Genomic DNA, 15,175 nt, shown 5'->3' on the forward strand with positions numbered 1-15,175 from the left:
TGTCATCATCGCCGTACCCGTGGCCACCGGCCACCCCTAGCCCCGCCGATGCGCCCAAAGGCTCCACCTTGACCCCCTCCTCCTCCTCCACCGAGCCACGCCCCTCCAGAAGCCCCGAACATCCTCTCCGGGCTCATCTCCTACCTCGGACCCGCCGGTCGCCGTCGCCCAAATTCGTGGAACTCCGGCCGTTCCCGAGCAAGCCGAGCCCCTCTTCGTGATCGCTGTGAGCTCCTCCACCCTTTCCCCCTCTTCCCCGCTTCATTTGATCGCCGTAGCCGTCGCCCCCTTTATGGCCGAAATGCGTCGCCGCCTGAGCTCAACGTCGGCGTAGCTCCGGTGACCATTTGGTCCCGGGCATGCGCCCAACGCGCTCCCCGCATCGCGTAGAGCCTCCGTGGCACCTCGCCGCGCTCGTTTGCGCACCGCAGCCCCATCCCCACTTGCACCCGAGCTTCGGCCGCCGCCGAGCTCGTCGCCGGCACCACTCCGGCCACTCCCCGGCCGCGCCACCACCACAGTTGGATGCGGACGAGCGTCCGCATCCCGAAGCTGTGCTCCGCACACCAAACCGAGCCCTGTGGGCAAAACCCGAGGCTCGCCACCGCGGCTGGCCTCGCCGGCGTCAAGCCGCTGGTGGGTTGACCCACTTGACCACGGCGGAACCCCCCCTGGGTCGATGACAGGTGGGGCCAGCCCCCCTGTTAATTAGTTTAGTTTATTTTAATTTAATTACCCCCTGCTGACACTGACATGTGGGCCCTAGTGCCCTAATCTTTAATTAAGCTAAACTAAACCCCCCTATTTAACCCGTGTCACTGACGTGTGGACCCCACACGTCAGGTTTGACCTGGACGGCGCCCGTTGACCTGCTGAGGTCAGCATGAGGTCATGCTGACGCAATAATTCCTTTCTGGAATTAAAATAAATTAGGAAATGATTTATAATTCCAGAAAATTATATAAACTTCTAAATTTCATAGAAATTCAACCGTAACTCCAAATTAAATAATTTATATATGAAAAATTATCAGAAAAATCCAATCTATCCATCTGTACTATTTTCATGCATGTTAGAACAACTTATAGGTGCTGTTTCGCACAAATCATATAAATGGCATCTGAATAATCACATATGGAGTTTGAATTTGAATCTTGTATTCAAACCAACTTCATTTAATCTGTTGCTAGTTGCATTAGCCCAAAACACATTCATTTTGCCATGTCATGAGCATGCATCATATTGTGCATTGCATTGATTGTGTTCCTTTCTGTGTTGCCGGTATTTGTCCCCTCTCGATAGACGTGATATCGATGATGTGATCGTTGACACTGATGAAGACTCAATGTTATCTTCAGAAGTGCCAGGCAAGCAAAACCCCCTTGTTCATTCCGATACAATCCTACTCTCTCGCTCCTGCTCTCTTTTACTGCATTAGGACAACAACGACATATTTGTTACTTGCTGCGGTAGCTGAACCCCTTTATGCTTTGCATGACCTGTCATTGCCACAGTAAATAGATGAAACCCACTAGCATGAGTAGGAGTTGTTTGAGCCCTGTTGTGCCTACTCATTCATGCTTGTTTGTCATGCCTGCTACTGCTTAGAGTTGTGTCAGGTCTGATTCATCCGGGATGAATCAGAGGCGTGTGAACATGTCCTACTGTGTGTGAGCTAAGTGTGTGAACACGATTTGGTACAAGGTGTCGGTGAGAGGCCATGTAGGAGTACATGGTGGGTTGTCTCATTGAAGCCGTCCTTAGGAACTGAGTTCTGTGTTTGTGATCCATGACTCAGCTACTACCATACATTGGGCCCTGAAATATGACCCCGCTCGACTTCTTAATCACCCTTGTCCTCTGTCCAGGAGTTGCAAGTAGTTTCTGGTGTTTGTAGTATGCTGGAGGCCGTGGATAGCGCTGACTGTAGGGGTGGGCTGTGATGCGGTAGGCATGTGGCCGGGTAAACCGGGCACCCGTTTGGTGTCACGGAACCCTGTTCACATCGTTTGGGGCTGTGAGCGAAACTCCGGCCGGATCTCCTCATGGATGGAACCCGAATAGGCGATAAACCTGGACTAGAGACTTGAGTGTTTAGGTAGGTCGTGGTCTACACCCACGTCGGCTTTCGCTTGAAGTCTGCCGAGCACATGTCGTGTGCAGACGCTAAGTGGTGGAAACATGTATGAAGAAGTACACCCCTGCAGGGTTAACATCATCTATTCGAATAGCCGTGTCCGCGGTAAAGGACTTCTGGGTTGCTTATATCAGTTCATAGACAAGTGAAAGTGGATACTCTAAAATACGCAAGATAAGCGTGAGTGCTATGGATGGCGTTCTCGTAGGGAGACGGGAGCGGATCCATAGTGGTGTATTGATATGGGGAATATGTGGACTCGTGTGCGCCACCTCAAAAGAGTTACATTGCAGTCGTAGTTCAGGATAGCCACCGAGTCAAAGCTGGCTTGCTGCAGTTAAACCCCACCATCCCTTTGTTGATAATGATGCATATGTAGTTAGTTCTGATGTAAGTCTTGCTGGGTACATTTGTACTCACGTTTGCCTATTTTATGTTTTTGCAGAGAGACTTCAGTCTCACTAGTAGTTTCGCGTGGACTTCGACGTTTAGCTTGTTACCTCAGCTACGATCTTGTGCCCCGGCAGGATCTGGTAGATAGTCAGGCTTCTCAGCCTTTTTCAGTTATAGATGTCTGTACCCAGACATGATAGCTTCCGCTTGTGCTTTGATTTGTATGCTCTGATTGTTGGGTCATGAGACCCATGTTTGTAATATCTCGCTCCTCGGAGCCTATTGAATAAATTACTTGAGTCGTAGAGTCATGTTGTGATGCCATGTTGTATTTGCACATATCGAGCATATTGTGTGTATGCTATTGAAATGCTTGGTATGTGTGGGATCTGACCATCTAGTTGTTTATCTTTAGTAGCCTCTCTTACCGGGAAATGTCTCCTAGTGTTTCCACCGAGCCATGGTAGCTTGCTACTGCTCCGGAACACTTAGGCTGGCCGGCATGTGTCCTTCTTCGTTCCTGTGTCTGTCCCTACGGGGAAATGTCACGCGATGCATACCGGAGTCCTGTTAGCCCGCTACAGCCCGGTTCACCGGAGTCCTGCTAGCCCAGTGCTACAGCCTGGATTCACTCGCTGATGACCAACACGTTCGATGCTGGGTCATGGATGCCTGTCCCTGTAAGTTTGTGCCACTTTGGGTTTACGACTAGCCATGTCAGCCCGGGCTCCTTATCATATGGATGCTAGCGACACTGTCATATACGTGTGCCAAAAGGCGCAAACGGTCCCGGGCAAAGGTAAGGCGACACCCGTGGGAATACCGTGCGTGAGGCCGCAAAGTGATATGAGGTGTTACATGCTAGATCGATGTGGCATTGAGTCGGGGTCCTGACAGCGTTGGTATCAGAGCTTGACTGCCTGTAGGATTACCAAGCCAAACTGGTCGAAGTTGAGTCTAGAAATTCTTTAGTTATGTAAGGGAATTGATTGTGGGATGGAACATAAGGCTCTTTTTACTCCTTATACCTCATGGCCTTCTGATCTGAGTCATCATCTTCTCTTCTACGGGGATTAAGCACTAGGCTATCTCTTCTTTCTATCAGGATCACGTGTTACTAATCCGTAGACTTATAAGATTGTTGATTCAAGCCTCAGTTCAGCTCCTACTATCTTCTGTATGTTAACTGTTGATCTCGAAACCTTGATATTGTGCTTCTGAGTGGTTATGCCACCATTTTGTGAATGTCTCAAATCTTTTCTGAGCATTTACAGCCGTTATGCTGTCCGAGTCATTCCAGGTTTCTAAATAGTCTGATACATTTGCAAAATCCTTTCCCTCTGGTTTCGATGTTCCTTTATGCCAGCTCAACCACACTAATCGGTGAGTTGAGGTACTCTGTTGCCTCGACAAATATGTTGGAGATATTATTATGACCCTAGGTGTCCTAGGGGATCATCTAGTAGTCTAGCCATGATTTATGTTCCCAGTGTGATGATTCTGGCCTTTATTCTCGGAAGCATCCCGTGATGCTACTTAGTAGTAGGTATTCTATTTCTGGGTTTTGAACCCGAGATTCACTCTACCTACTTCATGTTGATAGTAATTGCTAGTGCCTTTAGGATATTAGTAACTTTGCGATAGTCCTCGAGGTTCGTGGTACATCCTTCTTCCAAATACCATGAACTACTTATGGCAGAAGTTCCTCGTTGAACTGAAATATTACAACAGGATTATTCTTGATGAGTTCTCCATTATATATTGTGGCTCTGCCAGTTCTACCTTTCTGCATGGGTTATCCGGAAGAATTATGTTGAACTTGGTTCGACATACTAGTCTATGCATCCACAACTCAGAAAATCATATGTTCTTTTGAGTTGTCCCATCTTAGTTGTTTCCGCCCCTCGCCTATCAATTGATAGTCAAGAGTTTGCGTGCATTCGTTCGTCGATGCCTATTACCCTTGTGGTCCGCCAAGCCATTCTATTTCAGAATGAATAGGAGAAACAAACTCCAGTACCTCTTCCATATCTAGGATTGGGTCAAAGTAGTTGTATTCCACAGATCAAATGCCAATCCAGCTTTTGCTCTGTTCTACCTTGGAGTATTACCATCTTTTATATCGGGATTGTTATAGGAATTGCACACCATCCTATGAACTCTTGGTACAGTGATACTTTTGCCATCATTATTCATTCCTCGGTTCCTGTGTTATTGCAACTGGAATACCGACAAATGAATTGTGATGTGTGAAATCAATACTCCCAGCAACCTCGTTGCTTGGTAGTTAAATGGACGATAACCTCATTCTTAGCGTGTAGGTTTTTGAATCATCTTTCTAAGACTGATCGTGCTACCTAGTCCTTATTTCCTGGTGCACTCTTTGATTGATGAGTTAGGATTTGTCAAGTCCTCGCTCATTTGATCATATCATCTTGCCCTGAAAAGCAAGATTGTTCTCGAGCTTAGTAACATATCGGTGGTTCGTGATTTTCCGAAGATCTTCTCGGAAGTATTACCAGGTTGTCACCTGACCGCTGTGTTGAGCTCGTGATCAAGTTGGTTTATCCTGTAAACCCCCCTTTCTCCAAGAATCCGTGTTGGATACCCCTGAGCTAGTTGGTTAAGCTAAACGACAACTTGGAGAGTTGGAAGATAAAAGCTTGCCTGACTTAGTTCGTTCCAAAGGGATAATCTTGTGTAGTGTGTGTTGAAGAAAGATGATATCTTCATCGATTGGTCCCTGTGATCAGTTGCTGGACCTATTGTCTTATCAATCCCTTGATTTGAGTGTGGGCTATCGTCAAATCAAATCAGTACCAACGATGCTCGTAATGTCGTCCTACTCGTGGTTGATTCCTCGAGCATACACCATTACATCTTTGGTCTGACCAATGCTATCACCGTGTTCACATGATGGTGGAAGTCCAGTGATATGGAAATTCCGATGAGTTGCTGTTGAGCCCATCAGTAGCATTTTGTCTCCCCCCATGAATCATGTTGAACATCAACCTAGTGTTGGAAACTTGTGTAAGCATTTCTTCGTGTTTCATTCATGAAGCATATGTTTGAATGAAAGTAGTGACTTTCCCTAATTCATGTGCATATGATGCAAGTTGCCGCCATGAATTTGAGGAAGATTGTTTTGTTTCCTTGGAATCATCCCAAATCAGTCATGCACACGTGCGAAGTATTCTGTGGTCTGGAGACTTGCAACCTTCATTCCACATGTGTCCCGAGCACACCAAGCCACTGATTGATTTGTTCAAGGAGAAGAAGTTCCTTCATAAGAGCTAATCATATGACTTATGCAAGGACTTCGTTATCCACGGTGATGGTTCCCACCTGAACTCGGTAGTGTTTTATTGTAAGACTACCATGTGATAATGTTTGTCTAGGACAGCGTGTTCACATGTTGTAGCAGACCCAGCTCATGTTTTGGAGCTTGCTATCATAGTTCATTTCCCGAGAATCTCGCAACGTCATTTCGTCGATTTGTGTTGCAAACTTTTATTTTTCTTCCTAGACTCGATGAGTCTGGAATATCCTAACACCAACCAGATCTGAATCTCAGGCAGATATGATGGTTGGAACATTTTCCAAGAACTATAATATTGGTCCCTCGATAACCGGTAAAGTGGATGTCATGGCCAGCACCACCCAGCCGAAAGACCTATTATTGTAGTATCTTGATCAAAGAAGTTGGCCACCTCCCCATAAGGATTTCGCAGGATTTACCTCCGTAGTTATTCCTTATGGATTCTTGTGCTCCCGAAGTCCGACCTTTTTACTTGATGTTCTAGATATCAAACCATATCTATGAATGGGTTACACTAGCACATCAAGGAGAACATTAGAAGCGGAGTGCTAAATGTCTCTCGGTCGATCATCCAGACTTTGTTTCCTTGGCCTCGCTAGGGTGAAATCTGAGTTGATGTTATCTTCCTTCGCAGCTGCATCATCCATCGCTATTCATCATGGTAGTATGTTGTGTTGTCAACACCCTTGACGCGGTTGTTGATAAAACCTTGATGATTGTGGAAATGCTCAAGTTCTTGAGAGCACGCACAAGCGTTACGTGTTATCATCGGCTCTAATTGGGATGCTCTCAGTTCCCTCGGCAATGCTGTGACCTTCTCAAACAGTGAATTCACTCCCTATTGTTGGGTTCTTCCCCAGTTACCAGAATCATTCCCAGCATTTGCATTTTGTTCCCAGCTTGCACCGCCAATGTGTCATTCTACCATGGGTCTCCTCCATTTCCGGTGATAAGCAAATTCATCCATTACGTTGTCTTCAACAAGGTAATCCACATCATCCAAGTCCGAGTATGCCATTCTACCGACCCCCGCCAATCGATTGCTGTGATTTGCCTTAGGCTGATATAGAGAGTCTAAATGATCTCTATATCAAAAGTAATTCTTTTTGCCACTTAAGGGGATATCTCTACGAGTCACCTTCCCTAAGGTGTATCGTTATGGTATCATGGCAACTCAACTCCTCGCTACGTTGACAACCGTTTACCACCTTCTTAGGTGTGGAATTGTTGTCTACCTAGTGAACCCTCGTCATCCATTTCTTTCCACCCCTCTTGATGTGTATCTCGTGTCTAAACTCGAGAGATGGTTCTATGTCTCATTCCGTGAGTTAATCCTGAGTTGTTCGATCCTCGAGGAGATCGACCCTTCTAGAGCCTTCTTCCCTCCATGTCATGTTGACAGGATTTCTCAGGGCAAGACCTCAAGACAATGATGGTGTTCAAATCAACGTTCATTTGAAGTGCACCCTGGATCATGAAGATTGTACTAGTTTGCGTTTTCCCTTCACCTTACCCTACGCTTGAATCTCGGGACGAGATTTTTGTTTAGTGGGGGTGAGCTGTCACAGCCCCAGATCAGCCCTTGTTTGTTTTTGCTTTAGCATCCATGCAACATGTTTAAATTTTATGAAATTTGAAATGGGGATTGCCTAAACCCTAGTACCAAATGGAATTCAATTAGGTTCAACCCAAAAATATTTTCAGTGATCCAAATGGCTTCCAAAAATGTTCATCATTTCTGGAAAATGCTTGAAACCATAACCAGAGGGTTGCACATTTTTTTCATGACATATTTGGTCACTGAATAAAATCATATGTACTTTGCTTTTGGGCATTTAAATGCTAGTAAATATCTTAAATGCCCAAATAATTCTAAAAATAAGTGTGGGCTGTTGGAAATAATCTAAACAGAGCCCCTGATTATTTTCTGGATTTTTAGAGATGCCTAAGTATTTTTAATAAAGCCTCACAGTTACAGAAAAATAGAAAACAGTAATTAAAATAAAAGACAGAGAGAGAGAAGGAAGTTACCTGTCAGCCCACCCGGCCCAAACCATCTGGCGACCCAACACTGGTCGCCCAGCCCACCTCTCCTCCCCTGTCGTCTTCCTCCCTGCCAGGAGGACGGGCACGCGCCCAGCGCACGCGGCCACGCGCCCCGGCCACCTCCTGCTTCCCACCGCCGCCCCGACGCGCCTGCGAGTGCCACGCACTCCCCCTCGCCCCCTGCACCTCTCCTCTCTCCCCCTCGACCCCATCCCCTCCTCTGCTCCCCTCTCGCGCACACCACCGAGCGAAGCTCGCTGTCATCGTCGCCGTACCCGTGGCCACCGGCCACCCCTAGCCCCGCCGATGCGCCCAAAGGCTCCGCCTTGACCCCCTCCTCCTCCTCCACTGAGCCACGCCCCTCCAGAAGCCCCGAACATCCTCTCCGGGCTCATCTCCTACCTCGGACCCACCGGTCGCCGTCGCCCAAATTCGTGGAACTCCGGCCGTTCCCGAGCAAGCCGAGCCCCTCTTCGTGATCGCTGTGAGCTCCTCCACCCTTTCCCCCTCTTCCCCGCTTCATTTGATCGCCGTAGCCGTCGCCCCCTTTATGGCCGAAACGCGCCGCCGCCTGAGCTCAACGTCGGCGTAGCTCCGGTGACCATTTGGTCCCGGGCATGCGCCCAACGCGCTCCCCGCATCGCGTAGAGCCTCCGTGGCACCTCGCCGCGCTCGTTTGCGCACCGCAGCCCCATCCCCACTTGCACCCGAGCTTCGGCCGCCGCCGAGCTCGTCGCCGGCACCACTCCGGCCACTCCCCGGCCGCGCCACCACCACAGTTGGATGCGGACGAGCGTCCGCATCCCGAAGCTGTGCTCCGCACACCAAACCGAGCCCTGTGGGCAAAACCCGAGGCTCGCCACCGCGGCTGGCCTCGCCGGCGTCAAGCCGCCGGTGGGTTGACCCACTTGACCACGGCGGAACCCCCCCTGGGTCGATGACAGGTGGGGCCAGCCCCCCTGTTAATTAGTTTAGTTTATTTTAATTTAATTACCCCCTGCTGACACTGACATGTGGGCCCTAGTGCCCTAATCTTTAATTAAGCTAAACTAAACCCCCCTGTTTAACCCGTGTCACTGACGTGTGGACCCCACACGTCAGGTTTGACCTGGACGGCGCCCGTTGACCTGCTGAGGTCAGCATGAGGTCATGCTGACGCAATAATTCCTTTCTGGAATTAAAATAAATTAGGAAATGATTTATAATTCCAGAAAATTATATAAACTTCTAAAATTCATAGAAATTCAACCGTAACTCCAAATTAAATAATTTATATATGAAAAATTATCAGAAAAATCCAATCTATCCATCTGTACTATTTTCATGCATGTTAGAACAACTTATAGGTGCTGTTTGGCACAAATCATATAAATGGCATCTGAATAATCACATATGGAGTTTGAATTTGAATCTTGTATTCAAACCAACTTCATTTAATCTGTTGCTAGTTGCATTAGCCCAAAACACATTCATTTTGCCATGTCATGAGCATGCATCATATTGTGCATTGCATTGATTGTGTTCCTTTCTGTGTTGCCGGTATTTGTCCCCTCTCGATAGACGTGATATCGATGATGTGATCGTTGACACTGATGAAGACTCAATGTTATCTTCAGAAGTGCCAGGCAAGCAAAACCCCCTTGTTCATTCCGATACAATCCTACTCTCTCGCTCCTGCTCTCTTTTACTGCATTAGGACAACAACGACATATTTGTTACTTGCTGCGGTAGCTGAACCCCTTTATCCTTTGCATGACCTGTCATTGCCACAGTAAATAGATGAAACCCACTAGCATGAGTAGGAGTTGTTTGAGCCCTGTTGTGCCTACTCATTCATGCTTGTTTGTCATGCCTGCTACTGCTTAGAGTTGTGTCAGGTCTGATTCATCCGGGATGAATCAGAGGCGTGTGAACATGTCCTACTGTGTGTGAGCTAAGTGTGTGAACACGATTTGGTAAAAGGTGTCGGTGAGAGGCCATGTAGGAGTACATGGTGGGTTGTCTCATTGAAGCCGTCCTTAGGAACTGAGTTCTGTGTTTGTGATCCATGACTCAGCTACTACCATACATTGGGCCCTGAAATATGACCCCGCTCGACTTCTTAATCACCCTTGTCCTCTGTCCAGGAGTTGCAAGTAGTTTCTGGTGTTTGTAGTATGCTGGAGGCCGTGGACAGCGCTGACCGTAGGGGTGGGCTGTGATGCGGTAGGCACGTGGCCGGGTAAACCGGGCACCCGTTTGGTGTCACGGAACCCTGTTCACATCGTTTGGGGCTGTGAGCGAAACTCCGGCCGGATCTCCTCATGGATGGAACCCGAATAGGTGATAAACCTGGACTAGAGACTTGAGTGTTTAGGTAGGTCGTGGTCTACACCCACGTCGGCTTTCGCTTGAAGTCTGCCGAGCACATGTCGTGTGCAGACGCTAAGTGGTGGAAACATGTATGAAGAAGTACACCCCTGCAGGGTTAACATCATCTATTCGAATAGCCGTGTCCGCGGTAAAGGACTTCTGGGTTGCTTATATCAGTTCATAGACAAGTGAAAGTGGATACTCTAAAATACGCAAGATAAGCGTGAGTGCTATGGATGGCGTTCTCGTAGGGAGACGGGAGCGGTTCCATAGTGGTGTATTGATATGGTGAATATGTGGACTCGTGTGCGCCACCTCAAAAGAGTTACATTGCAGTCGTAGTTCAGGATAGCCACCGAGTCAAAGCTGGCTTGCTGCAGTTAAACCCCACCATCCCTTTGTTGATAATGATGCATATGTAGTTAGTTCTGATGTAAGTCTTGCTGGGTACATTTGTACTCACGTTTGCCTATTTTATGTTTTTGCAGAGAGACTTCGGTCTCACTAGTAGTTTCGCATGGACTTCGACGTTTAGCTTGTTACCTCAGCTACGATCTTGTGCCCCGGCAGGATCTGGTAGATAGTCAGGCTTCTCAGCCTTTTTCAGTTATAGATGTCTGTACCCAGACATGATAGCTTCCGCTTGTGCTTTGATTTGTATGCTCTGATTGTTGGGTCATGAGACCCATGTTTGTAATATCTCGCTCCTCGGAGCCTATTGAATAAATTACTTGAGTCGTAGAGTCATGTTGTGATGCCATGTTGTATTTGCACATATCGAGCATATTGTGTGTATGCTATTGAAATGCTTGGTATGTGTGGGATCTGACCATCTAGTTGTTTATCTTTAGTAGCCTCTCTTACCGGGAAATGTCTCCTAGTGTTTCCACCGAGCCATGGTAGCTTGCTACTGCTCCGGAACACTTAGGCTGGCCGGCATGTGTCCTTCTTCGTTCCTGTGTCTGTCCCTACGGGGAAATGTCACGCGATGCATACCGGAGTCCTGTTAGCCCGCTACAGCCCGGTTCACCGGAGTCCTGCTAGCCCAGTGCTACAGCCTGGATTCACTCGCTGATGACCGACACGTTCGATGCTGGGTCATGGATGCCTGTCCCTGTAAGTTTGTGCCACTTTGGGTTTACGACTAGCCATGTCAGCCCGGGCTCCTTATCATATGGATGCTAGCGACACTGTCATATATGTGTGCCAAAAGGCGCAAACGGTCCCGGGCAAAGGTAAGGCGACACCCGTGGGAATACCGTGCGTGAGGCCGCAAAGTGATATGAGGTGTTACATGCTAGATCGATGTGGCATTGAGTCGGGGTCCTGACAGCGTCCGGCGAAGATGAAGGGACGGACGGGTGCAGCGTCGAGTGACAGAGGCGTAGGTGAGGTCGGGCGGCGACGGGGCGTCCTCTGCGGGCAGCAACGACGACGGGAACGGTGGTGTGCTCCGGCGGCGGCAGCGTTCTGGTGCTCTGCAGGGTACTTCGACGTGTCAAAAGAGTTCTTCATCGAGTGGGGGTTCGAGGGGTGCAGGAGTTCCGGCTTTACGAGCTCTTACGGCGGCACAATCTTTCGGCGAACGGCGGCAGACGGTGGAGCTCCTGGCGAGATCCAAATAGCCAAGCAGAGGCGTGTGGACGAGGGGCGATGGGGAAACGGCTTCGGTAGGGTTCCTGGAGGAGTCTAGCTCACGTACGACATTCCTACAGTGCACGGGGTCGACCAGTGCCCGAGATCGATAGGGGCTCGGCTCAGGCTGCGCGCGCGGCTTCGCTCATGTTCGTCCGACCGGAGGAAGGAGAACCAGGCGCGGGGTCCACGGTCAGTGGCTGAATGCAGGCAGCGGGTCGGGTGCAGTTCGGGCGAGCGGTGCGGGCGTACCGCTTCGCTAGGTTTAGCGGGCTGCGGCTGTGTGCTGCTGCTGCGCTGGCTGGGCCGCGGCGATGGGCCGGTTGGCTGGCCGGATGGCTGGCCCTGTTTTTTTATATACACAGCAGCAGAAAACAAAATAAATAAAATAAAATACACAATATAAAATCGAAATAAAAATACCTAGACACACATAAAAATATATACTACTAACATAAACTACTGGAACACTAGTTCCAATACTGATGCAATTTTGTAAAATCCTTTTGATGAAATAGGTCACTCAAACAGTAAAATAACACAAGTAAAATATTTTGGAGATTGCAAAAATTACCAGAACATATTAGATGAACTGGAAATAATCTTTTGCACATTATGAACATTTTTAAAATAGGGGAGAAGTCATGTTATCTCCGCTCCAATAAATTGCCTTTAGTTGCATAATGATTCGAATATTGCAGAAAAAGCAAAATAATGCATGAAAAGAATATGAGATGCATATGAATGATCTAATAACATCCTAATTTAGGAAAATTGGGATGTTACAAACCTACCCCCCTTAAGATGAATCTCGCCCTCGAGATTCGGGCTGGCTAGCAAATAGGTGTGGGTGATCCTGCCTGAGATCTTCCTCTCGTTCCCAGGTAGCTTCCTCCTCTGTATGATGATCCCACTGAACCTTGCATAACTTGATTGTCTTGGTGCGAGTAACTCTCTCTGCTGTCTCCAGAATCTTAACAGGCTTCTCCTCATATGTCAAATCACTCTCCAACTGAATTGCCTCAAGTGGCACTGTGTCTCTCAATGGAACATCCATCATCTCTGCATGGCACTACTTCAACTGAGATACATGAAACACATCGTGAACTCCTGACAAGGATTCTGGCAACTCCAGCTGATAAGCTACCTCTCCTCTATGCTCCACGATCTTGTAAGGCCCCACAAAACGTGGTGCTAACTTACCTTTGATTCCAAACCTCTTAATCCCACGAAGTGGTGAAACTCTAAGATATGCACGGTCTCCTACCTCATATGTCACCTCCTTACGTTTTGCATCTGCATAACTCTTCTGCCTAGACTGTGCTATCTTTAGCCTGTCACGAATCAAATTGACCTTCTCCTCAGCATCTTTGATCAAGTCTGGTCCAAAGAATTGATGCTCTCCAACCTCATCCCACATCAATGGTGTTCTGCACTTCCTACCATACAATACCTCAAATGATGCCATCTTCAGACTAGCCTGGTAACTGTTATTATATGAGAACTCTGCATAAGGTAAATTATCATCCCAACTAGACCCATAGTCCAAAGCACAAGCTCTCAACATATCCTCCAAAATCTGATTTACCCTCTCTGTCTGTCCATCTGTCTGTGGATGGAAAGATGTACTGAACTCCAGCCTGGTGCCCAAGGATTCATGCAACTGACGCCAAAATTTAGATGTGAACTGAGTACCTCTATCAGACACTACCTTCCTTGGAACTCCATGCAGACAAACAATCTTAGACATATAAATCTTTGCTAGCTGAGCACTGGTATAAGTAGTCTTTACCGGGATGAAGTGAGCAACCTTAGTCAAACGATCAACAACTACCCAAATAGAATCATAACCTGACCGAGTCCTGGGTAAACCTATAATGAAGTCCATACCAATCTCATCCCACTTCCAATCAGGTATAGGCAATGGTTGTAACAAACCTGCTGGTCTCTGAAGTTCTGCTTTAACCCTCTGGCACACATCACATGTTGCAATATATCCAGCAATTCCCCTCTTCAGGATAGGCCACCAAAATCTTTCCCTCAAATCCAAATACATCTTAGTATTACCTGGGTGAATAGAATAAGGTGAATCATGTGCCTCCTAAAGAATCAACTTCCTGATATCTGCATCTTGAGGTACACAAATACGCTTCTCAAACCATATGGCTCCATGTTCATCCTCATGGAAACCTTCTGCCTTACCTTTAGCCATATTCTCTTTTATCTCAGCAATCTCCTTATCATTCCTTTGAGCTTCTCTGATCCTGTCAAGCAAAGTAGGCTTTACCTCAAGTGTTGCTAAATATCCCTTAGGAACCATCTCCAACCTGAGATTCCTGAACTGTTCACATAACTCGGGTGGCATATTATCAATGTTAATTGCATTAGCATGGCTCCTACGACTCAATGCATCAACAACAACATTAGCCTTACCAGGATGATACTGCACATTCAAATCATAATCCTTAATAAGCTCCAACCATCTCCTCTGCCTGAGGTTCAAATCCTTCTGAGTAAAAATATACTTCAAGCTCTTATGATCAGTAAATATATCACAATGATTACCAATAAGATATGGCCTCCAAGTTTTCAATGCATGCACAACTGAGGCTAACTCCAAATCATGTGTAGGATAATTATGCTCATGATTCTTAAGCTGACGTGAAGCATATGAAACAACTTTACCTTCCTGCATCAAAACACTCCCAAGTCCTTGACGAGAAGCATCACAATATACCTGGAAGTCCTTATGTATATCCGGCAGAGTTAAAACTGGTGATGTAACCAAACGCTGCTTCAACTCCTAAAAGCTGGCTTCACATTCATCAGTCCAAACAAACCTCTTCTCCTTCTTCAACAATTCAGTCATAGGCTTTGCAATTTTGGAAAAGTTCTCAATAAACCTCATGTAATAGCCCGCAAGCCCCAAAAAGCTGTGAATCTCTCCAACTGTCATGGGTGTCTCCCCCTCTGTAACTGCAGCAACCTTAGATGGATCAACTGCAACTCCATTACCTGACACAACATGTCCAAGGAATGCTACCTCATCCAGCCAAAACTCACATTTGTTGAACTTGGCATACAGCTGATATTCCCTTAGTTTCTCCATTACCAAATGCAAATGCACCTCATGCTCTTGCTTATTCTTGGAGAACACCAATATATCATCAATGAAAACAACCAGAAATTTATCCAAGAACTCCATAAACACCTTGTTCATCATATTCATGAAGTATGCAGGGGCGTTAGTCAATCCAAATGACATAACAGTATATTCATACAACCCATACCTC

The sequence above is a fragment of the Triticum dicoccoides genome, chromosome 4A (genome assembly GCF_002162155.2).
Source record: "Triticum dicoccoides isolate Atlit2015 ecotype Zavitan chromosome 4A, WEW_v2.0, whole genome shotgun sequence".
NCBI lineage: Eukaryota > Viridiplantae > Streptophyta > Magnoliopsida > Poales > Poaceae > Triticum > Triticum dicoccoides.